This window comes from Bos taurus, chromosome 22, assembly GCF_002263795.3.
Source record: "Bos taurus isolate L1 Dominette 01449 registration number 42190680 breed Hereford chromosome 22, ARS-UCD2.0, whole genome shotgun sequence".
Taxonomy (NCBI): Eukaryota; Metazoa; Chordata; class Mammalia; order Artiodactyla; family Bovidae; genus Bos; species Bos taurus.
This window is the reverse complement of record NC_037349.1, coordinates 47,101,535-47,127,708: the sequence shown is the minus strand read 5'-3', so window position 1 is coordinate 47,127,708 and position 26,174 is coordinate 47,101,535. Positions and strand designations below refer to the sequence as shown.

Genomic DNA, 26,174 nt, shown 5'->3' with positions numbered 1-26,174 from the left:
CAATTCTTCGGCACTCAACCTTCTTCACAGTGCAACTCTCACATCCATACATGACCACAGGAAAAACCATAGCCTTGACTAGACATATATATCAATAATTACCTTAACTGTCAACAGACTGAATGCTCCATTCAAAAAGACAGAGTGGCAGACTGGATTAAAAAAAAAGAGCCTACAATATGCTACCTGTAGAGACCCACCATAGGGCAGATGGCACACAGATTGAAAATGAGGGGATAGAAAAAGATATTTCATGCAAATGGAAATGATTAGAAAGCAGGAGTTGCAAAACTCATATCAGACAAAATAAACTTTAAAACAAAGGCCATAAAGAAAGATAAAAAAGGACACTACATAGTAGGTCTTTCATAGGTGGTGTGGTCACTCACCTAGAGCCAGATATCCAGGGAGCGTGAAGTCAAATGGACTTAGGAAGCATTACTACAAACAAAGCTAGTGAAAGTACTGGAATTCCAGCTGAGCTGTTTCCAATCCTAAAAGATGCTGCTGTTAAAGTGCTGCACTCAATATGCCAGCAAATTTGGAAAACTCAGCAGTGGCCACAGAAATGGAAACAGTCAGTTTTCATTCCAATACCAGAGAATGTTCAAACTACTGTATAATTGTGCTCATTTCACATGCTAGCAAGGTAATGTTCAAAATCCTTCAAACTAGGTCTCAACAGTAAGTGAGAACTGAGAACTTTCAGTCGTACAAGCTGGATTTAGAAAAGATAGAGGAACCAGAGATCAAATTCCAACATCTATTGGATCATAGAAAAAGCAAGAGAATTCCAGAAAAAACATCGACTTCTGCTTCTCCGAGAATGCCAAAGCCTCGCACTGTGTGGATCACAACAAACTGCTGAACATTTTTAAAGAGATGGGAATACCAAATACCTTACCTGCCTTCTGAGAAATCTGTTTGCAGGTCAAGAAGCAATTGTCAGAACTGAACATGGAAAAACAGACTGGTTCAAAATTAGGAAAAGAGTAAGTCAAGGCTGTATATTGTCACCCTCCTTATTTAACTTACATGCAGAGTACATCATGCAAAATGCAGGGCTAGATGAATCAAGCTGGCATCAAGATTGCCAGGAGAAATATCAATAACCTCAGACATGCAGATGATACCACCCTAAAGGCAGAAAGGAAAGAGAAACTAAAGAGCCTCTTGATGAAAAAACTGGCTTAAAACTCAACATTCAGAATATGGAGATCATGGCATCTGGTCCCATCACTTCACGGCAAATAGATGGGGAAAAAGTGGAAAGAGTGACAGATTTTACTTTCTTGGGCTCCAAATCACTGCAGATGGTGACTGGAGTCACAAAATAAAAGACCCTGGCTGCTTGGAAGAAAAGCTATGACAGACCTAAAGAGTGTATTAAAAAACAGAGACATCACTTTGTCAATGAAGTTCTCTATAGTCAAAGCTATGGTTTTTCCAGTAGTCATGTATGGATGTGAGAGTTTGGGCCATAAAGAAGGCTGAGCATGGAAGAATTGATGCTTTTGGACTATGGTGCTAGAGAAGACTCCTGAGAGTCCCTCGAACAGCAAGGAGATCAAACCAGTTAATCCTAAAAGAAATCAACCCTGAATATTCATTGGAAGGACTGATATGAAGCTCCAATAATTTGGCCACCTGATTTGAAGAGCTGACTCACTGGACAAGACCCTGATGCTGGGAAAGACTGAGGGCAAGAGGAGAAGGGGACGACCGAGGATGAGATGGTTGGATGGCCTCATTGACTCAATGGACGGGAGTTTGAGCAAGCTCCAGGGGATGGTGAAGGACAGGGAAGCCTGGTGTGCTGCAGTCCATGGGGTCGCAAAGAGTCAGACACAACTGAGCGACTGAACACCACCAACAAATGGAGATGCAGACACAGAACAGGCTTGTGGACAGGGAGACGGGGCGGGTGGGAGGGAGAGGGTAGGACGGACGGAAAGACTAGCATGGAAACATATACGTTACTGCATGTGAAACAGATAGCGGTGGGAATTTGCTCTGTGACTCAGAGAGCTCAAACAGGGGCTCTGTGACAACCTAGAGGGGTTGGATGGGGTGGGAGGTTCAAGACAGAGGGGACATATATATACTTATGGCTGATTCATGCTGATGTGTGGCAGAAACCAACAGAATATTGTAAAGCAATTATCCTTCAATTTAAAATAAATAAATTAAAAAAAAAGAGGATTTCACACTCCTCAACGTATATGCACCTAACACAGGAGCACCAAATACATAAAACAAATACCAGCAGATACAAAGGGAGAAATCGATGGAACAGAATAATAGTAGGAGACTTTAACACCCCACTGTCATCAATGGACAGATCTTTTAAACACAAAAATCAATCAGGCAACAGATTCTATTAATGATAGAGCAGCTGGACTCAACTGATGCTTTCAGGACATTATGAGACAGGCATGGGACCTCGGACCCTTTGCTGCAATGCTGCAAAGCGTGTACCTGGACACACCTCTCCTCAAGCTACAAAACACAAAGACACTATGTGGGACTAAAAATAATGGCATGCATGCACAGCTGGGGAGAATTCTGGACCAAAAGATACACACCCAACCACACCCACATCCACCTGCCATTCCTGAAGAGCCAGGAGCCAAAACATGAAAGGGCCTTGGGAGCAAAAGCAGGGTCCTGAGCATGCTGCCTGCGCTCATCACCACCAGCGCTAAGTCGCTTCAGTCCTGTCCAACTCTGTGCGACCCTATGGACTGCATGTAGCCCGCCAGGCTCCTCAGTCCATGGGATTCTCCAGGCAAGAATACCAGAGTAGGTAGTCATTCCCTTCTCCAGAGGATCTTCGCAACCCATGGATCAAACCCAGGTCTCCTGCATTGCAGGCGGGGAAAACCACCTAAGCCACCCCTCCAGCTCGAACCTCTGGACACATCCCTACTCTCACCCTGTATAAGAAACGAGCTTGCCCCTACTCACTCCTGCAGCCTGCACGGGAGCCCCAATAAAGCCTTGTGGGAGTTTACAGTCTGACCTCTAGTCAATTTCTATTTGGGAAGGCCAAGAACCCTGACTGCCCAAGATGGGCAGTTCCCTTCTGGGGAGAGGCACCTCCAGGACCACTGAATGCAGCTTTGTTGTGGGTGACAAGTGGACATATGACCCTCTTGTTTCAGTGTCAAGAAGGCAGCCTTCCTGGCCCCTGGAGGTCTCAGGACCTCATTCAAGGAATGCTTTCCCCTCCCCCTTGTCCTTCTCCCTCTCCTGAAATCTCTCTGCTGCTCCTCTCTCTGTCCTCTCCTCTCTCCTTCCCAGACAGTGAGTGTTGGGCAGCTACAGCCTCCCTGCTCTCAGCTCCTGCGACCTGCTCCCTCTGGCTGCCAACAGCTCACCTCGACACCAGACAAGCAGGGGTGGGAGAGGCTCGCCTCACGCCCTGCAGACACTGGTGCAGCAGGCTCCCCTGAAGGGAGATTTATGAGGCTGACACAGGTTTAAGCCTCGTATGGTGCACATTACTTTGCCAACAAAGGTCCGTCTAGTCAAGGCTATGGTTTTTCCAGTGGTCATGTATGGATGTGAGAGTTGGACTGTGAAGAAAGCTGAGCGCTGAAGAATTGATGCTTTTGAACTGTGGTGTTGGAGAAGACTCTTGAGAGTCCCTTGGACTGCAAGGGGATCCAACCAGTCCATTCTGAAGGAGATCAGTCCTGGGATTTCTTTGGAAGGACTGATGCTGAAGCTGAAACTCCAATACTTTGGCCACCTCATGCGAAGAGTTGACTCATTGGAGAAGACCCTGATGCTGGGAGGGATTGGGGGCAGGAGGAGAAGGGGACGACAGAGAATGAGATGGCTGGATGGCATCACTGACTCGATGGACGTGAGTCTGAGTGAACTCCGGGAGTTGGTGATGGACAGGGAGGCCTGGCGTGCTGCGATTCATGGGGTCAAACACGACTGAGTGACTGAACTGAACTGAGTGCAGTGGCTGGAAGCCCTTTGGTCCAGCACTCTCAGCTTTACTTTCCTGTTAGGTCTTTCTCTTTTTCAGTCTTCCCTGCTCTTCCTCCCTGTACCTCTCCCTTGATACATGTAGCTGCATTCCATCCCCTTTATCCTGAAAACTCCTTTGCGTATTTAAGTTTTTGTCATTGGTGCCTTTATTTTATGTACTTTTGTCTGTCCAATTGCTCTTGCAAGTCTCTGCCAAAATCGTGGGCACAGTGAAGCATTTAAATCTTGAAATACAACCACAGCCCACATTGCCTGCTCCAGCCATGGGGTACTTGGAGGGACTTTAGAAAGGAGCTTGCATTTTTCCCTCCTCTGCCTTTAATATGTAACTATTCTGCCTGTGTTCTTAGGAACTGCCTGATTCATCAGAGTTCCCCAGACGAATAAAAAGGGTCATTTTAATATAAGGAGGAAAATTATGAGATCTCTTGTTCTATAAAAATTGTCTTGTCTGGCTAAAGATTGCAGATTTAATGAATAGAGATCTATCTTTAGATTCAGGGGCTGCCCAGGTGGCTCAGTGATAAAGAATCTGCCCACCAGTGCAGGAGATGTGGGTTCGCTCCTTGGGTCAGGAAGATCCCCTGGCGAAGGAAATGGCAACCCACTCCAGTATTCTTGCCAGGGAAACTCAATGGACAGAGGAGCCTGGTGGGCTACAGTCCATGGGGTCACAAAGAGTCAAATGCAACTCAGTGACCGAGCACGAGCATCTTTAGATTCAACATTAAGTATAATGTTTTCATTGTACCTAGGGTTACTGAAAGGTAGTAAGTGCATATTATTTTTGTTATGAAATTTGTCATCAGGGAAAGTCATCTGATATGGTTATATTTTTAAGTAAATGTAACTGGGATAAGAATTTTAAAAATAAACTAAGATAAATGATAGGAGCTCATTGACTATCCAGTTGATTTCAAATAAGATAAAATATTGGAAACATTAATTGCTGAACAAGTCAAATTTACCTAATTTGTCTTTTGTGAGAGAGGAACAAAAGTTGTTTGGTGCCTCAATGAGATGGTCTCTACCAACCTATAAAACACTGATACAAAAGAGTTCACGGCTGTTTAAGGAAAGTAGCATGTGTATTTTAGGAAAGAAGGTACAAGGAATGGAAATATATTTTTTAACAGAAAAAGCGTGACTTTGTCCTAAAGCTGATTATTTCTAAATGGAAAGAGTAAGGGACAAAGAATGGCTACAAAAAGTGGCAGAAGTGGAACACCGAGTAAAGAATTTTGTACGTGGTCAGGATTTTCTAAGGTAGGATTAAACTTAATTAGGCAAATGGCTTTTATTAAGATAGGCTGAATCAGGACAGGATTTGGTCTCACTCTTGTTAAGAGAAGAAACTTTTCCTGGAATGCTGCTTTTGATATCAGATTGTGTGAGTTTCTGTGCCTTTTAAGTGAGCTATATTTACTTTTGAAAACATTTTTTTCACCTTAGCTCAAGGAATAATTTTTTCACAGTGATCTATTATTTTATCTGACAGGGTGTTTAAAAAAACATTTTGAAATTTTTGACAGATTTTCCAAATATCAAATTCTAATTAAAGTTCTTTTGATCTCCAGCTAAATAACTATGGGAACTTCAAAGAGCCCCTGGAGCATCCCAAAGAGAGATCCTAAACTAACTGGGTTGGTGTCTTAAATTACATGGGAAACGCTGTCCAAACTTGTGCTGATGTGTCAGATGGAATCATCAGGCTTTCCCCAATTGGATCATAACTGCCAAACATACAGGGGAAGGGTTTGGGTCCTTGCGCTGTCTACTGTCACATTACTCTGTGTCCAAGATACCCCTGTGGGCAGACTCCCACCTCTGGGCCCTCAGATCCTGACCCCTGGGGCATTTTCCATTGTGCCAACTCTCTTCCTCCAGAAGATCCTTTTCGCTCCTCTAGGAGACCCTTCACAGCAGGCCTTGGCAGCCCTTATACAGTGACGGACCACCTTTCGGGCTGGCCACTTCCAAGCAGCCCACATCTTCGGCTTTATAGATGCTCAGTTTCGAGGAATCCAACTCAACATCAGGAAACCTGTTGTAGGACAAAAGCATTATGGACAACTGACCCCTCTCAGGGAGAGTCCTGGCAATGCACGGGTTCAAATGGCCCCTATTGGGGACCCCTCCTGCAAGGGATGGGGTGACCAGAGACATCTGGTTAATTCATGGGAGAGTCGAGGATGCTCAGAATCCTGTTAGGTGAGAAAGGAATTCAGGAATACTCTGATTTCTTCTGACAAAATCCCCCTAGTATATTTTCCTGGGATGCTGGAATTCACTTTGAGGAGGGCTCTCAGTTGCAAGTTACTCAACATGGGAGGGTCCTCTACTAAGCTCTGCCCCCTCCCCAAATAGAAATCTCTGGAATGGATCCTTAAAAATTGGAAATTTGGAAAAAATAAATGTGTTGTAAAGGGAAAAACTTAGACTTTACTGTGACACTACTTGGTGTTGTGGTTTATACAGGTGGGGGAATAAATAAAAATGGTCTGAAAATGGGTCTCTACATTATAACACCTGAATTTCTCTTTCTGACCTTTTATTGTTAGTGAATAAGAATGCGAGGAACTTCTGTGTATTGATTTTGTACCCTGTGACTTTACATATTTCATTGATTTTCTCATAGTATCTTTAGTGTTTTCTATGCATAGTATGAGGTAGTCTGCACACAATGACTTCTACTTCTTTTCCAATCTGGATTCCTTTTATTTTTTTTTTTTCTGATTGCTGTGGCTAAGACTTCCAAAATGATATTAATACTGATGACAGTGGGCATCCTTGTCTTGTTCCTGATTTTAGAGGAAATGCTTTCAGTTATTTACTATTGAGAATAATGTTTGCTGTGGGACTGTTGTATATGGCCTTTATTATGTTGAGGTAAGGAAACAATCCCATACAACAATGCAACAAAAAGAATAAAGTATCCAGGAATAAAGCTACCAGAGGAGACAAAATACCTGTATGCAGAAAACTAAACGACACTGACAAAAGAAATCAAATAAGACACAAACAGATGGAGAGATACACTGTGTTCTTGGATTGGAAGAATCAATACTGTGAAAATGACTATACTACCCAAAGCAATCTACAGATTCAGTCAATCCATATCAAATTACCAATGGCATTTTTCACAGAACTAGAACATACAATTTTACAATTTATAGCAACTAAACAACAGCCGGAGAAGGCAATGGCACCCCACTCCAGCATTCTTGCCTAGAGACTCCTCATGGACAGAGAAGCCTGGCAGGCTACAGTCCATGGGGCCACAGAGAGCCAGACATGACTGAGAGACAAAGCACAGCACAGCACAGCACAAACAACAACAGTAATGGAAACGCAAAGACCCTGAGCAGCCAAAGACATTTTGAGAAAGAAAAACTGAGTTGGAGGAACCAAGCTCCCTGACTTGAGACTATACTACAAAGCCATGGTAATCAAGATAGTATAGTTCTGGCACAGAAACAGACATGTAGATCATGAAACAAAACAGAAAGCCCCAAGAGAAACCTATGCAACTACGGGCACCTTATATTTTGACAGAGGGGGAAAGAATATACAAAAAAAAAACCAAAACCCGGCCACTTCATTAAGTGGTGCTGGAGTAAAAATTCAGTGGTGCTAGGAAAACTGGGCCACTATGTATGAGAGAAGAAGATTAGAACACTTCCTAAACCATATACAAAAATTAACTCGAAACGGAGTAAAGACCTACATGCAAGGCCAGAAACTCTAAAACTCTTAGAAGAAAACACTGCCAGAACACCCATGGACCAGAAACTGCAGTGAGATCCTTTATGACCCACCTTCTAGAACAATGGATATAAAAACAAAACTAAACAAATGGGACTTAATTAAACTTAAAAGCTTTTGCACAGTAAAGGAAAATATAAAGAAATGAAAAAACAACCCTCAGAATGGGAGAAAATAATTGAAACAATAGTAACTGGCAAAGGCTTAATCTCCAAAATATACTAAAGAGCTCATGCATTTCAATATCAGAAATACAACCCAATCAGAAAATGGGCAGAAGATTTAAACAGACATTTCTCCAAAGAAGACATAGAGATGGCCAACAAACACATGAAAAGATGCTCAATATCACTCATTATTAGAGAAGTGCAAATCAAAACTACAATGAGGTATCCCTTCATACTGATGAGAATGGCCATCATCAAAAAAATCTATAAACAATGAATTCTGGAGAGGATGTGGAGAAAAGGGAATGCTCTTGCACTGTTGTGAAAGTGAAAGTTGCTCAGTCATGTCTGACTCTTTGTGACCCCATGGACTATACAGTCCACGCAATGCTCTAGACCAGAATATAGAGTGGGTAGCCTATCCCTCCTCCAGTGGATCTTCCCGACCCAGGAATTGAACCAGGGTCTCCTGCATGGCAGGCGGATTCTTTACTAACTGAGCTACCAGGGAAGCCCACTAGTGGCAATATAAATTGATACAGCCACTGTGGAGATCCACACGGAGATTCCTTAAAAACCAGGAGTAAAACTACCCTATGACCCAGCAACCCCACTACTTGGCATACACTTCAAGAAAACCATAATTCAAAAAGACACCTATACCCCAGTGTGCACTGCAGGACTATGTACAACAGTCACGACAGGGAAGCAACCTAGTTGCCCACTGACAGATGAATGTGCAAAGAAGCTGTGGTGCATATGCACAATGGAATATTACTCAGCCATAAAAAAGAACGATTTTTGAAGCAGTTGAACTGAGGTGGATGAACCTACAGCTTGTCACACTGGGTAAAGTAAGTCAGAGAAAAAGAAATACTGTATATTAACGCATGTATACAGAATCTAGAAAAATAGTACTAAAGCACCTATTTGCAGAGCAGGAATAGAGACACAGACATACAGAACAGACTTGTGGACACAGTGGGTGAAGGAGAGGGTGGACACAGTGGGTGAAGGAGAGGGTGGGAGGAATTGAGAGAGTAGCATTAACATATACACTACCATGTGTAAAAGAGATAGCTCATGGAAGGCTGCTGTATAACACAGGGAGCTCAGCCTGGTTGTCTATGAAGACCTAGAAGAATGAGGATGTGGGACGGCTGGAGTAAGGGAGAGGCTCAAGACGGAGTAGAGATATGTATATTTATGACCGATTCACACTGTTGTATGGCAGAAACCAACATAACATGGGAAAGCAATTATCACCCAGTTAAAAATAAATAAATTAAATGAATATATTACCATACTGTTTTGCAACTGGGTCTTCACTGTTACAATATCAGAAAATGCACTGAGATTCCATATGTCCAGGTCTTCATGGTCCTTTACCAAAACCTTGGTAAACGGCTCCCTTCATCAGAAGCCAGGGGAATAAGAAACACTCCTGACATTTTGGCCACTTTATTTATTTTTTAATTAGATGATCCCCTTTGAATATTCCCCAATTCTCAGGGGGGAAACCAATTTTCCCGTGCTTCTCCACAGCCACATACTTCTCCAAAGGCACCCACTTCTTCACCTACTTCTTCCTCTGACCAATCCCACACTCTGCCTCCCAATGTTCCTTTATACCCTCCGTTACCTCAGGAGGGAGGGACAACTTGCAGTGGAACTTCCTATCACCCAAGATCCAGAAAAGTGGGTCCAGACGACACACTTTTCCGGATCCGGGTGATAGGAAGTTGAGACTCAGTGGCAAACAGTAATGAGACAATCAGAGTATGTGCTCTTCTCTTTACAGGACTCAGTACAAGGCCAACAGACAGGAGGTCAGGGTGTGAAGATCCCAGTAAGTTTGTTGAAGGGTTTTAAGCCCTAGCTCTGGCCTTGGGTTTACCTTGGAAAGATGTCCAAATATCTTGCGGTAGCACCAAGGAGCCGTAACTACTGAAGCGGGCACCTTAGAGCCTATGCTCCGCAGCAAAAGCCATGCCATGAAGAGCCCGTGCACACTAGAAAGATGCCCCTCTCGTGACAGCTAGAGACATGCCAGCGCAGCAACGGAGACTACGCACAGGCAAAACTAAACAAACAAAACTTTATAGAGAATGCCCAGATAGTCCTTCTACTTGCTGTAACCCTGAGGAAAAACAGAATTTGGGCAACAGCCCAGGGACATGGTGACCAGCTTGCCAGGGTCCAACCTGAACATTTTGCTATGGGTGGAGATGCAATTCCAAATCAGAAGCCCAGTTGAAGTTTTTCTTTCCAATTTTGGGGAGGAAATAGAAGCCAGGAAGCATCTGATCCAATGAGTATTAGAAGGGATGAGAAAGTGTATGAAAAAGCCAGTTAACTAGGAAAAGGTTTAAGGAGTGACTTAAGGCAAAAGAAAACCCAGTCCTCTCATGAATAGCTAAGTTGCTTCAGTCATGACCAACTCTTTGCAACCCAATGGACCAGAGCCCGCCAGGCTCCTCTGTCAATGAGATTCCCCAGGCAAGAATACTGGAGTGGGTTGCCATGCCCTCCTCCAGGGGATCTTCCTGACCCAGGGATCGAACCTGTGTCTCTTATGGCTCCTTCATTGGAAGATGGATTCTTTATCACTAGTGCTACCTGGGAAGCCCCAGGTATAGCTTGTGGAGGTTTTCCAGAAAATTTACTAACATTGATCCATCCACTCCCAAGGGTCACACCCTGCTGGGAGAACATTTTATCAGCCAGGCCACCCCGATATTAGGCAGAAACTCCAAAAAAGTTACAACTCAGCCCACAAACCCTGATGCCCCAACTCGGAGAGGTGGCCTTTGGGCATTTTAGAATTGAGATCAAGCTGAGGACCAGAGAACCTGACATGAAAACAGTCAGCCAAGACTCAAGCTAGACCGATGGTCACAGCTGTCAGCCATGCCTTGCAACCACAAGATCACGGAAGGGGGCCCAAGAAGTTTAAGCATTCACCTGGAGGTAAAACCAGCAACGGGGATGCTTCAAATATCAATCAGCTGGCCCCTGAGGCCAAAAATACCAAAATGAACAACCCTGTCCATGCAGAGTCTGCAAACGAATAGGTCACTGGAAGTGGGACTCTTCCCAGCCCGAAGCATAAGTGGGGGCTCTTGCTCCCCAGATGGCCACACTAGTACCTGAGGCAGCCTGGGGATTTGGGGGGCTCCCTACAATAAGATGTTTATCTCTATCGAGGAGCTGCGGGTGGCCCTTGACATGGCAGGTAAGAAAATCAAGTTTTTAACTGATAAGGGAGCCACTTACTGTGCTCTGATTTCTCAGGCTGGGCTTCTTTCCTCCACCAAGCTGTGCTGTGACTGGTGTTCACAGAAAGCCTCACACTCATTTTTTCACTGGGCCTCTCACTTGTCCACTGGGGCAGTGTTCGGTTTCACATACTTTTTTAGTTGTGCCTGTGTGTCCTACCTCACTTCCAGGGAGAGGTCTTATGGGATTCCTTGGAGCAATATTACAGTTAGGAGGCCCCAAGCAGCCCCTTTTCTTGACCCTAAGACAAATCAGCTGACAGGACAATGCTGATTCCCAGCCATAATCTACATGTAGTAAACCCTGCAGTTTGGGACACAGGAAATCCTGGGAATGCTATTAGAAATGCCCAACCTGTAAAATTTAGCCTTAAGCCAGAAGTTGCTTATCATAACAAGAGACGGTACCCCATAAAGTTGGAAGCAAAAAAAAAAAAAAAAGGTTTGCAACCTCTCATGTTTTAATTCGTAAAACATGGCCTCTTGGTGCTTCCATCATTGTTGTTTAGTTCCTAAGTCGTATGCAACTGCTTTGCAACCCTAGGACTGTAGCCCACCAGGTTCCTCTGTCTTTGGGATTTCCCAGGCAAAAATATTGGAGTGGGTTGCCATTTCGTTCTCTGGGGATCTTCCTGACTCACAGATCCAACCCATGTCTCCTGCACTGTTAGGTGGATTCTTTATCAGTGAGTTCCTTGGGAAGTGTGTCAGTCTCCATGCAATACCCTATTCTGTCCGTTGTTAAGCCAAATGGGGAATGCTGAATGGGACAAGACCTTAGAGCAGATGATGCAGTGGTCCCTATGCATCTCCTTGTGACCAACCCTTATAACAGGATGCCAAACGTATACAGTGCTTGATTTAAAGGATGGCTTCTTCTGCAGCCCAGTTCACCTCCCATCTCAGTATCTCTTTGCCTTCACGTGGACTAACCCTGGACTTGCCAAAAACAATATATGTGGACAAGACTGTCAGGGGTTTGGGGAGACGCCACACTTGTTCACCTTAGCCTAGGGACTAAGGGAACTACAGCTAAAACAAGGGGCCATTCTACAGTATGTAGATGACAAAGTAATATGGGGTCCCACTATGGAGTCCTGAGATCAGAATACAACTGATCTTAGAAGTCCTTAATTCCTTCTGGCCCCAAACGAAAGGATCTTCGAGAAAAAAACAAATCTCAAAGCAACAAGTTAAATATTTGGAATATATGAGGCTGGTTCAAAAGTAATTGTGGTTTTTGCATTGTTGAAATTTGCCATTTGATACTGGAATACATTCTAAATAAATGTGGTTATGTTATACATCACTTTAATGCACAATTCTTACTTTGTGTTTTTTGCTAATGAGTTATTATTTGCTGTTTATTTTATATTTATTTTAGACTATGGAAATGATATTAAACAGAAGGCAATTTTGAGAGATTTTCTTATTTGAGCTCACAATGGGTCATAAAACAGCAGAGAGAACTCGCAGCATCAACAATGCCATCTGACCCAGGAACTGCTAACGAACATACAGTGCAGTAGTGGTTCAGGAAGTTTTGCAAAGGAGAAGACAGCGTTGAAGATGAAGAGCACAGTGGCTGGCCACTGGAAGTTGACAACAACAATGGAGAAGCCTCATCGAAGCTGATCCTCTTACAACTACACGAGGAGCTGCTGAAGAACTCAAGCAACCATTCTACAGTCGTTCAGCATTTGAAGCAAATCGTAAAGGTGAAAAAGATCAGTAAGTGGGCGCCTCATGAGCTCACCCAAAAAAAAAAAAAGAAATGTCGTTTTGAGGTGTCGTCTTCTCTTATCCTACGCAACAACAATGAACCATCTCTGGACCAGGTTGTGACATGTGATGAAAAGTGAAATGTATATGACAACCAATGACAACCATCTCAGTGGTTGGACCAAGCAGTAAGTACAAAGCACTTCCCAAATCAAAATTCGCATCCAAAAAAGGGCAGGGTAACTCTTTGCTGTCTGCTGTTACTGCTGCTAAGTCACTTCAGTCGTGTCCGACTCTGTGTGACCCCACAGACGGCAGCCCACCAGGCTCCCCTGTCCCTGGGATTCTCCAGGCAAGAACACTGGAGTGGGTTGCCATTTCCTTCTCCAATGCATGAGAGTGAAAGTGAAAGTGAAGTCGTTCAGTCGTGTCCGACACTTAGCGACCCCATGGACTGCAGCCTACCAGGGTCCTCCATCCATGGGATTTTCCAGGCAAGAGTACTGGAGTGGGGTGCCATTGCCTTCTTCATCTTTGCTGTTTGTTGCTGGTCTAATCCACTACAGCTTTCTGAATTCCAGAGAAATCATTACATCTGAGAAGTATGCTCAACAAATCGATGGGATGTACCAAAAACTGCCATGCATGCAGCCAGCTTTGGTCAAGAGAAAGGGTCCAATTCCCCATGACAATGCCAGACCACAGGTGGCACAATCAAGGATTCAAAAGCTGAAGAGGGCTTCCCTGGTGCTCCAGAGGTTAAGATTCCGAGCTTCCAACACAGGCGGCCTGGGTTCCATCTCTGGTCAGGGGATTAGATCCCACATGCCACAACTAAAGATCTCGTATGCCACCAACTAAGACCCACAGCATCCAAATATATTAGTCAGTATTATGTTTTTAAAAACAGCTGAACAAACTGGGCTACAATGTCTTGCCTTATCCACCATATTCACCTGACCTCTCGGCAACTGACTACCACTTCTTCATGCATTTCAACAACTTTTTGTGGGGAAAATGCTTTTACATTTCACAACCAGCAGGATGCAGAAAATACATTCCAAGAGCTTATGGAATTGTGAAACACCAATTTTTATGCTTCAGGAATAAGCAACCTATTTCTCATTGGCAAAAATGTGTTGATTGTAATGATTCCTATTTTGATTTATAAAGATGTGTCTGAGCCAAGTTATAATTTAAAATTCACAGTCCAAAACCGTAATTATGTCTGCGCCAACTTAATACTTTAAATCCTGGAAGCAGTTATTTCCAGATAGACACCAAGCTACATTAGGCCCACGTGCCCCCAAAGACAAAAAAAAAAAAAAATCTTCATACTTTCTTAGGCATGTAAAGTTTGGCAGAATCTGGATTCTAGGATTCAGACTATGGCCAAGCCTCTATGTGAAGCCACTAAAGGTCAAGATATAGAGCCATTACTTTGGACTGAGGGACGAGAAAGAGATTTTAATAATATCAAGGAGGACCTCACCAGAGCTCCTGCTCTGGGACTTCTAATTTTCAAAAAACATGTATCTTGCATATAGGGGACAGCTCTGGGGGCACTTATTCAAAAGCTAGGAGAAATTCCTACTTTTTCCTAAAATTCCTACTTTTAAAAACAACTAGATCTGGGGGCTCAAGGCTGGCCTGGCTGCCTCTGGGTGGTACCTGCCACTGCTTTATTAGTGGAAGAAGCTAACAAGCTTACCTTTGCACAGCCACTGGGGGTTCAAACCCCTCATCAAGGATAAGGGATTCTGGCAACCACTGGCTAACTGGGAGCTGCCTTAGTGTTAATATCAGGCTTTACTCTGTGACTCCTCGGAGCTAAACCTCAAAACCTGCCATAGTTCTCAACTCAGCCACACTAACACCCGCTGAGGGCCCAGTCTAACACCTTCCTGCCTTGATGCCCTTTACCAGTTTATGCCCATGAAAGTGAAAGGTGCTTAGTCGTGTCCAACCCTTTGAGACCCCCTGGACTATACAGTCCATGGAATTCTCCAGGCCAGAATACTAGCATGGGTAGCTGTTCCCTTCTCCAAGGGATCTTCCCAACCCAGGGATCGAACCCAGATCTCCTGTGCTGCAGGTGGACTCTCTACTTTCTGAGCCAGCAGGGAAGCCTGTAGGCCTGCTCTAACAGACTAGGCCATAGCAAAGCCTGAGGAAGAATGTTTACTGACGTCAGCAGTTCCCTTAAAGATGGAGACAGGAGGGCAGGCGTATGCTGTTGTGAACACTTACAGTGTTACAGAAGACAGAAGCAAAACCTTTGCCACCTAACACTTGAGTCCAGAAGGCTGAGCTAATAGCCCTAACTTGAACCTTAAACTTGGGGGGAAGAAAAATTATAAACATATACATACAAACTCAAAATGTGCTTTCCTTGTTTTATATACATGCCCATGCAGCTATCGGGAAAGAAAGAGGACTTTTGAATGCAAAAAATTCCCCTATAAAATATGGGGCTGACTATCCTCAGGCTACAGAATACAAAAAAATAAAACTATATAGAACTAAAGATAATTGTGTGCATAGGCGATTGGGGCAAATTGGGGCAAAAAAGATACAAAGACCAAACAATCATTTTAATGTGCATTTCTCACTTTATGGTTTTTTGCTAATGACTTACTACTTGCTGTTTATTTTATATTTATTTTAGACTATGGAAATGATATTAGACAGAAGGCAATTTCGAGCAATTTTTTTATTTGAGTTCAAAATGGGTTGTAAAGCAGCAGAGACAACTCACAACATTAACAATGCGTCTGACCCAGGAACTGCTAATAAACATACCGTGCAGTGGGTTCAAGTAGTTTTGCAAAGGAGAGGACAGCGCTGAAGATGAGAAGCACAGCGGCTGGCCATTGGAAGCTGACAACAACGGAGAAGCATCATCAAAGCTGATCCTCTTACAACTACACGAGAAGCTGCCAAAGAACTCAACAGCAACCATTCCACGGTCGTTCAGCGTTTGAAGCAAACTGTAAAGGTGAATAAGTGGGTGCCTCGTGAGCTGCCAAAAAAATAATCATCTACACAACAAAAATGAACCATTTCTCAACCGAGTTGTGACTACAATGAAAAAGTGGATTGTATATGACAACCAGTGATGACCAGCTCGGTGGTTAGATCAAGAAGAAGCTACAAAGCACTTCTCAAAGCCAAATGTGCACCAAAAAAAGGTCATGGTTGCTGTTTGGTGGTCTGCTGCTGGTCTAATCCACTATAGCTTTCTGAATCCCACTGAAATCACTACATCTGAGAAGTATGCTCAATAGACTGATGAGATGTACCAACAACTGCCATGCCTGAAGCTGGCATTGGTCAGCAGAAAGGGTCCAGTTCTCCATGACAGTGCCAGACCAGACACTGCACAGTCAATGCTTCAAAAATTGAAGAGGGCTTCCCTGGTGCTCCAGGGGTTAAGATTCCAAACTCCCAATGCAGGTGGCCTGGGTTCGATCCAGGGTCAGGGAACTAGATCCCACATGCCACAACTAAAGATTTTGTGTGCCGCAACTAAGACCCATGGCAGCCAAATAAATAAATAAATGTTTTTTTTTTTTAAAGTTGAACAAATTGGCTATGAAGTTTTGCCTCATCCACCATATTCAACTGACCTCTTGCCAACTGGCTACCAGTTCTTCATGCATCTCGACAACTTTCTGCAGGGAAAATGCTTCCACAACCAGCAGGATTCAGAAAATGCATTCCAAGAGTTTGCCAAATCTTAAAGCATTTATTTTTATGCTACAGGTATAAGCAAACTTATATCTTGTTGGCAAAAATGTGTTGATTGTAATGATTCCTATTTTGATTAATAAAGATGTGTTTGAGCTGAATGTAATGTAAAAATCACGGTCTGAAACCATAATTACATTTACATCAACCCAATACTATAAATCCTGGAAGCAGACAGTTATCTGCAGATAGATAACAAGCTATATTACACTTAAGTGCCCCAAAGACAAAAAAAATCTTCATCCTTCCTTAGGCATGGTAAAGCTTGACAGAATCTGGATTCCAGGATTCACACTAATGGCCAAACCACTAAAGGCTGAGATACAGAGTCATTACGTTGGACTGAGGAACAAGAAAGGAGTTTTAATAGTATCAAAGAGGTCCTCGCCAGAGCTCCTGTGCTGGAACTCCTCATTGAAAAAAAACATTTATCTTGTACATAGGGGACAGCTCTGGGGGCTGTTAACAAAGCTAGGAGAAATTCCTCAGCCTACAGGCTATTTTTCCAAACAACTAGATCTGGGGGCTCAAGCTTGGCCCGGTTGCCTCTGGGTGGTAGCTGCCACTGCTTTATTAGTGCAAGAAACTAACAAGCTTACCTTTGCACAGCCACTAGGGTTCAAACCCCTCATCAAGGCCAAGAGATGCTGGCCACCACTGGGGGCTGCCTTACGGTTAATACAAGGCTTTAATCTGTGACTCCCCAGAGCTAACCCTCAAAACCTGCCCTACTCTTAGCCTGGCTACACTAATGCCCCATGAGGGCCAAGACTAACACCTTCCTGCCTTGATGCATTTAACCAGGTTTATGCCTGTAGGCCTGATCTAACAGACCAGACCATAGAAAACCCCGAGGAAAAATGGTTTACTGAAGGCAGTAGTTTCCTTAAAGATGGGATCAGGAGGGCAGGCATATGCTACTGTGAGCACTTACAGTGCTACAGAAGATAGAAGCAAAACCTTTGCCACCTGACACTTCAGTCCAGAAGGCTGAGCTAATAACCCTAACTCGAGCCTAAACCTTGGGGGAAAGAAAAATTATAAACGGATCTACAGACTCGAAGTCAAGTGGGCCTTAGGAAGCATCACTATGAACAAAGCTAGTGGAGGTGATGGAATTCCAGTTGAGCTATTTCAAATCCTAAAAGATGATGCTGTAAAAGTGCTGCACTCAGTATGCCAGCAAGTTTAGAAAACTCAGCAGTGGCCACAGGACTGGAAAAGGTCAGTTTTCATTCCAATCCCAAAGAAAGGCAATGCCAAAGAATGCTCAAACTACCACACAATTGCACTCATCTCACACGCTAGTAAAGTTATGCTCAAGATTCTCCAATCCAGGCTTCAACAGTCCATGAACTGTGAACTTTCAGATGTTCAAGCTGGATTTAGAAAAGGCAGAGGAACCAGAGATCAAATTGCCAACATCTGTTGGATCATTGAAAAAAGCAAGAGAGTTCCAGAAAAACATCTACTTCTGCTTTATTGACTGTGCCAAAGTCTTTGACTGTGTGGAACACAACACACTGTGGAAAATTCTTAACAAGATGGGAATACCAGACCACCTGAGCTGCCTCCTGAGAAATCTGTATGCAGGTCAGGAAGCAACAGTTAGAAGTGGACATGGAATAACAGACTGGTTTCAAATCAGGAAAGGAGTACATGAAGGCTGTATATTGTCACCCTGCTTATTTAACTTATATGCAGAGTACATCATGAGAAACGTTGGGCTGGAGGAAGCACAAGCTGGAATCAAGATTGCTGGGAGAAATATCACTAACCTCAGATATGCAGATGACACCACCCTTATGGCAAAAAGTGAAGAGGAACTAAAAAGCCTCTTGATGAAAGTGAAAGAGGAGGGTTAAAAAGTTGGCTTAAAACTCAACATTCAGAAAACTAATTTCATGGCATCTGATCCCATCACTTCATGGCAAATAGATGGGGAAACAGTGGAAACAGTGACAGACTTTATTTTGGGGGGCTTCAAAATCACTGCAGATGGTGACTTTAAATGATAATGAAATTAAAAGACACTTGCTCCTTGGAAAAAAAGTTATGGCCAACCTTGACACATATTAAAAACCAGAAACATTACTTTGCCAACAAAAGTCCATCTAGTCAAAGCCATTGTTTTTCCAGTAGTCATGTATGGATGTGAGAGTTGGACTATAAAGAAAGCTGCATGCTGAAGAACTGATGCTTTTGAACTGTGGTGTTAAAGAAGACTCTTGAGAGTCCCTTGAACTGCAAGGAGATCCATCCAATCAACCCTAAAGGAAATCAGTCCTGAATATTCATTGGAAGGACTAATGCTGAAGCTGAAGCTCCAATACTTTCACCACCTGATGAAAAGAACTGACTCCTTAGGGAAGACCCTGATGCTGGGAAAGATTGAAGGCGGGAGGTGAAGGGGACGACGGAGGATGAGATGGTTGGATGGCATCACTGATTCAAAGGACATGAGTTTGAGGAAGCTCTGGGAGTTGGTGATGGACAGGGAGGCCTGGCATGCTGCAGTCCATGGGGCCGCAAAGAGTTGGACATGACTGAGCGACTGAACTGAACAGACTCGAAATATGCCTTCCTTATTCTATACACATGCCCATGTAGCTATCTGGAAAGAAAAAGGGCTTATGGATGCAAAAAATTCCCCTATAAAATATGGGGCTGGCATTTGTCATCTTACAGAAGTGGCTCAAAACTCAAAACTAGTAGCCGTCAGTCACTGCCCTAGGCATCAAAAGGAAACTGACCTTTGATTATCTTTTGGCAGGGAAAGGCGGGGTACGTAAGATGGCCAAGACTTTTTGAGCACATATGTCAACACCTCTTCCCAGTAGAAACCAACACGGAAAACTGCACAAGTTATGTGGTTTAGCAATTAGCCACTAAACCACGCTATTTGATATGGGTGGGGAAACTGAAAACTGGTTCGCCAGTTTGTTCTCCTGGACCTGACAAGGTACAGTAAACCTTTCTGGCAGGAAGTTTTTATTTTCTTTTAACTGTTTTCTTTTCATTCGTGCTGATTTATGCCATATTTCCTCTAGTGCTCTGCTGTCTTCCCTACTGTTGTAAACCTGTGGGTGAGACTTCTCAGTCCACAGAGGAGACCTGGGTCCAGCAGGTCCAGACCTTCCACGCCGAAAACAGAGAAACATGTTAGACATTCAGTTCAGTTCAGTCGCTCAGTCGTGTCCGACTCTTTGCAACCCCATGAACCGCAGCACGCCAGGCCTCCCTGTCCATCACCAACTCCCGGAGTTCACTCAGACTCACGTCCATCGAGTCAGTGATGCCATCCAGCCATCTCATCCTCTGTCGTCCCCTTCTCCTCCTGCCCCCAACCCCTCCCAGTATCAGAGTCTTTTCAAATGAGTCAGCTCTTCACATGAGGTGGCCAAAGTATTGGAGTTTCAGCTTCAACATCAGTCCTTTCAATGAACACCCAGGACTGATCTCCTTTAGGATGGACTGGTTGGATCTACCTGCAGTCCAAGGGACTCTCAAGAGTCTTCTCCAACACCACAGCTCAAAAGCATCAGTTCTTCAGTGCTCAGCTTTCTTTATAGTCCAACTCTCACATCCATACATGACCACTGGAAAAACCATAGCCTTGACTAGATGGACCTTTGTTGACAAAGTAATGTCTCTGCTTTTGAATATGCTATCTAGGTTGGTCATAACTTTCCTTCCAAGGAGTAAGCGTCTTCTAATTTCATGGCTGCAATCACCCATCCACAGTGATTTTGGAGCCCAGGAAAATATATTAACAAAAATAAATATCTAAGCAGAATGACTTCTTGGCAGGGGTAACATCACCCCGTCTGGTCAACAGTTAAGACAGCCCTCCCAAAGTTACCCTGATGTCTTCCCTTTCTAGGTCCTGAAATAGCTATTGTACTTCACATTTTTAACACTTGTTTATTAACTTTTTGATTATGTTTGTGTCTTTTAGGATGCAACAGTTTGCATCAGGGCTCATGATGGCTCAAGGAATTCAAACCATTCCACCGAAAGTGGCCCAGGTCCCTACAGGTCCCTGGAACAGTCATTGAGTGACCCCTATACCGCTATGGTAGACTGGGGTCTGCAGCCCTGTTCAGCAGGAAGAAGTTTCAGAAGAGAACTTCAGCCCCATATGCCTTCATAAGGGTGTAGAGTCTCTGCAGGTGAAATGAGACACATGGACCTGGGACCCTTTGCTGCAATGGTATGAAGCCTGCACCTGGACACACCATTACTAAGGTATGAAATACAAAGAACTGTATGGGAATAAAAATAATTGTGTGTAGTTGGGACAAACTGGGGCACAAAACATACAGAGACAAAGAAAACAAAAACAAAAACCCTAACTGCTATTTGCAAAGAGCTGGAAGCCAAAAAAAGAAAAAAAAAAAAAAGGTGGTGGGAGTAAAAACCGGGTACTGAGACTGTCCCCTGCACTCAGCACCACCAGGGGCAAACTAGCTCAGCCAGTGTCTCCAGCCCAACTCCTGGACACACGCCTACCCTCATCCCACATAAGGAATGGGTTGGCCCCTACTCAGGGCGGAAGCAAGGGAACTTGGACTTTTGCTCCCTTCGGCAGCAGGCTCAGGAGCACCAATAAGACCTTGCCTGATTTCTTGCTGGCCTCTAAACAAATTGTACTGATTTGAGAAGGCCAAGAACCCTAGTCATTATCAGATTTATGGCTCCCAAGGTGGGGCAGCTGTCCCCTTCTGGGGAAAGGACCTAGCCACTGAATGCAGCTTCCTCGTGGGTGACAAGGGGCCACATGAGCCTCTTGTTTCGGTGTCACCGCTTTTGGTAAGGCAGCTTTCCTGGCCCCTGGGGGTCTCAGGATCTCATTCAAAGAACACTTTCCCCTCCCCCTTGTCCTTCTCCCTCCCCTGAAATCTCTTTACTTCCCTGCTCCCTGTCCTGTCTTCTCTCCTTCTGAGACAGTGGATGTCGGGCAGCTACAGCCTCCCTCCTCTCAACTTCTGTGACCTGTTCCCTCTGGCTGCCAACAGCTCATCTAGATAGGAGACAAGCAGGGGTGGGAGAGGCTCGCCTCAGGCCCTGCAGACCCTGGTGCAGCAGGCTCCCCTGAAGGGAGATTTATGAGAGTCATTCAGGTTTAAACTTGGTATCAGTTGCAGCTGTAAGCCCTAGTATTTTCGCCTTTAATTTCCTGTCTCTCACTTTTTCAGTCTTACTGGTTCCTCCCCGCTGTACCTCACCCTTGATCCTTATACATGCACTCCCATCGCCTTTACCCTACAAACTTGTTTGTGTCTTCAAGGTTTTGTCATCCGCGTCTTTGTTTTATGTACTCTTTTCTCTTCAAATGCTCCTCCAAGTCTCTGCCAAGACTGTGGGCAGACTAGAGCATTTAAATCTTGAAATACATATACAGCCCACACTGCCGGACACTCCAGCCTTGGGTTACTTCTTGGGACTTTAGAAAGAAGCTTGCATTTCCCCCTCCTCTGCCCTTTGCAATTTAACTGTTTTGCTTTGTTCGAAGAAACTGCCTGATTCATCTGTAGTCCCCAAGACTGAAGAAAAGGCCATTTTAAATTCAAGCAGGAGAACTATGAGATCTCTCGTTCTGTAGGGATTAACTTTTCTGGCTTAAATTTATGGGTTTAATATTAATTAACAGACCTGCCTTTAGACTCATCAGCATAAAGTATAATATTCTCATTGTACCTAGGATTACTGAAAGTCAGTAAATGAATATCATATTTGTTATGAAATTTGTCAACAGGGAAAATGAAATGATAAGACTAGATTTTTAAGTAAATGTAACTGGGATAAAGGTGGCTTCATTCCCCGGGGGCTGAGCTAGAAAAGAATCTGCCTGAAATGCAGGAGATGGGGAGATATGACTTCAATTCCCTTAGTCGGGAAGATCCCTTGGAGGAGGAAATGGCAAATCATGCCAGTAATCTTGCTTGGAATATCCCATGGACAGAGGAGTCTGGTGGGCTACAGTTCGTAGGGTTGCAAAAGAGTTAGAAATAACTAAGGGACTAAAGAACAGCAGCAGCAAACTGGGCAGAAATAGAACATGGAGAAAAGAATGTTGAACGTCATCAGAATTTTCAAAGGTTGCATTAAACTTAAACTAGGCAAATGGATTTTATCATAGGCTGATGTAAACTAAATTTGGTCTCTCTGAAGAGATGAAAGTTTTTCTGGAATGCTGCTTTTGATAACAGATTGTGTGCATTTTTGTGCCTTCAACTGACGTGTATTTACTTTTGAAATCTTTTTTTCACCTTAATTCAAGGAATAATTGTTTCACTGTGAACTCTGATTCTAACTGGGTCTTTTAAAATTTCTTGAAATTTTTGATTGACTTCCCAAATATCAAATACTAATTAAAGTTCTTTTGATCTCCTGCTAGCAACTTTGGAAGCTTTACAGGGGCCCTGGAGCATCCCAAAGAGAGATCCTAAACTAACTGAGCTGGTATCTTAAATTATATGGGAAACACTGTCCAGCTCACGGTTGACTGTGTCAGATGCAATCGTCAGGCTTTCTCCAATTCTACCACAACCGCCCAGCATACAGGGGAAAGGGTTTGAGGTTCTTGAGCTCTCCAGTCTCCCACCTTACTCTGTGTCCATAATATCCCCTGTGGGAATACTCCTACGTCTAGGCCTCAGATCCTGACCCCTGGGCCATTTTCCATTGTGCCAACTCCAATCTCTCCAGGAGTTCCTTTCTGCGCCTCTAGGAGATCCTTCACTCCGGGTCTTGGCTGCCGTTACGCAGTGACAGACTACTTACTGCGCTGGCCACGTCCAAGCAGCCCCCATTCCTAGGCTTTATAAATGCCCAATTTCAAGGAATCCAACTCAGCATCAGGAAACCTGTTATAGGACATAAGCATTATAGACAACAGACCCCTCTCAGGGGAGTCCTAGCAATGCATGGGTTCAAACGGCCCCTTACTGGGGACCCCTCTTGCAAGGGACGGGGATGACCAGAGACATCTGGTTAATTCCTGGGAGAGTCGAGCGTGGTCAGAATCCCATTAGGTGAGAAAGGAATTCAGGGTATACTCTTACCCACTTCTGACAAAATCCTCCTCTAAGTTTTTCTGGGATGCTGGGCTTCATTCACTTCTAGGAGCGCTCTTGGTTTCAGATTACTCAACGTGGGAGGGTCCTCTTCTAAGCCAGAAAAAACATCTCTGGAATGAATCCTTAAAAATTGGTAATTTTTTAAAAATAAATCTGATGAAAAGGGAAAAATTTCTAACTTTATTGTAACATTGACTGGTCTTTATACAGGCTGGGGGATGGAGAAAAAGAGTCTGAAAATGGGTCTCTAAATTACAAAATACCTTAATTTCTCTTTCTGACTTTTCATTGTTAGTGAATAGGAATGCAAGGGGTTTCTGTGTGTTAATATTGTACCCTGCGACTTTACCTAATTCTTTGATTTGTTCTAGAAACTTTCTGGTGGTATCTTTAGGGTTTTCTACGTACAGTATCATGCAGTCTGAAAACAGTGAGTTTTACTTCTCCTGAAATCTTGATTCCTTTTCTGTTTTTTTTCTGATTGCTGTAGATAAGACTTCAAAAACTATGTTGAATAATAGTGGCAAGAGTGGGCACACTTGTCTTGTTCCTGATCTTAGAGGAAATGCTTTCAGTTTCTCACCATTGAGAATAACATTTGCTATGAGTTTTTCATATATAGCCTTTATCATGTTGAGGTAAGGAAACAATCCCATACACCACTGCAACAACAAGAAGAAAATATCCATGAATAAAGCCATCAGAGGAGATAAAATAGCTGTGTGCAGAAATCTATAATGATAAAAGAAATCAAAGAAGGCATAAACAGATGGAGATATATACCATGTTCTTGGATTGGAAGAATCAATATTATGAAAATGATTATACTTACATAAAGTAATCAACAGACTCAATGCACTCCATAATCAATTACCAATGCTGTTTTTCATAGAACTACCACACAAAAAATTCACAATTTGTAGTCACAAAATAATAACACTAATGGGAACAATAAGACCCTGAATAGCCATAGAAATCTTGAGAAAGAAAAATGAAGTTGGAGGAATCGAGCCCCCTGACTTCAGACTATACTAGAAAATTCCAGTGACTAAGACACTATAGCTCTGGTACACAAACAGAAATATAAGTCAGTGGAACAAGATAGAAAGCCTTGATAAAGGTAAAAGAGGAAAGTGAAACAGCTGACTTAACCACTGCCCACAGTGGTAAAAGTACGCAGGTTTGATCCCTGGCCAGGGAGCTAAAATCCCGCAAGCTGCGCAGTGTGGCCAAAAGAAATTCAAAATTGTTTTAAATTAAAAATAAATAAGAGAATAGTATGAACAATTAAACACCAACAAATTTGACAACCTAGAAGAAACTGACAACTTCCTAGAAACACACAGCCCACCAGAACGGCATCAAGAAGAAATCTGTAAAGCATCTAAGGTGAGAAAAAGGAAAAGGAACACAGACACAAGCAGAAAGCAAAGGGATACGCTATGTCCAGCAAACAGCCTCAGAAGAGAATCTGCTTAGACGGTGAACGGGAGGGAAAACGGAAAGCGCTTAAGACAAGACTGTGTCAGGAAACGGAGGAACAGACGGCGTCTCAAATGAAGAAGCTCACACGTGTCCACGGTCAGACCGCGGGGGGCAGTCAGTCAGCTGCTGAGTACAGCTTCCGTTACCTGGAGCCCAAATACCACATGTCGGGGATGGCTTCACGTTCAGGTCCACCAACAGCTGATTGGATTCGCTACTTTCAAAGCTGAAGAGTAGAGGGGTCCCTGGGAAGACAATCCTACTGCCTGAGCACAGCTAATACACAAAGCTCTTCTTAACAGCACTGGGCTAAAGCCCTGTCTAGATACCCCAGGATGACTTTAACCCAGGCAGGAGTCCAGCACAGCCGGCGGACTTCCTAGTATGCTTGGAGGGAGGGCAAGTTTTGACTAAAACAAAAGTACTAAAATATATTATAGGGTTCATTATACATGTAATATTACAGTTATGTAACAACAGTAGCACAAAGGATGGGAGAGGGAACAGACATAAGTATACAAGGTTTTTATACCATAAATGAAGTGGTATAAAAGAAATATTATTTGGAGGTGTGTGCTAAAGTACAGATATATATTGCAGAACCTTGCACAACCACTAAAAAATTAAAGAATTGCAGGAAATAAGCCACTAATGGAGATAAATACCATAAAACATTGAAAAGAAGTAGAAGAAACTAGGCAAAGAGGAGACAGAGCAAACAACAAAATGGTAGGTTTAAATCCAACCATACTAATAACTGCACAAAGTATAAACAGGCTATACAATCAAAATGCAGACTGTCAAATAGGATTTTTAAAAAAGCAAGAGTCAAATAAATGCTGTCTGCAAAAAAAAGAAAACCCACTGCAAATATAAAGTCATAAGAAACAGATTTAAAAGTGGAAAAAAGATATACTACA

General features: G+C 43.4%; 1 protein-coding gene across 2 annotated transcripts in view; it reads right to left on the bottom strand.

Moving 5' to 3' along the window:
• CHDH (choline dehydrogenase) overlaps positions 1–26,174 on the bottom strand; it is a 92,179-nt gene that overhangs the window by 30,973 nt on the left and 35,032 nt on the right. Inside the window, exons 2-3 of one of the 2 annotated variants that reach the window (XM_059879501.1) lie at positions 23,755–23,891; positions 15,740–15,927 (exon numbers count right to left, since the gene is read on the bottom strand). The exons of the other annotated variant lie outside the window; for it this stretch is intronic. The gene's annotated coding sequence lies outside the window, so the exon portion shown is untranslated. The remainder of the gene's footprint in view (positions 1–15,739; positions 15,928–23,754; positions 23,892–26,174) is intronic. 2 annotated transcript variants of the gene reach the window in all.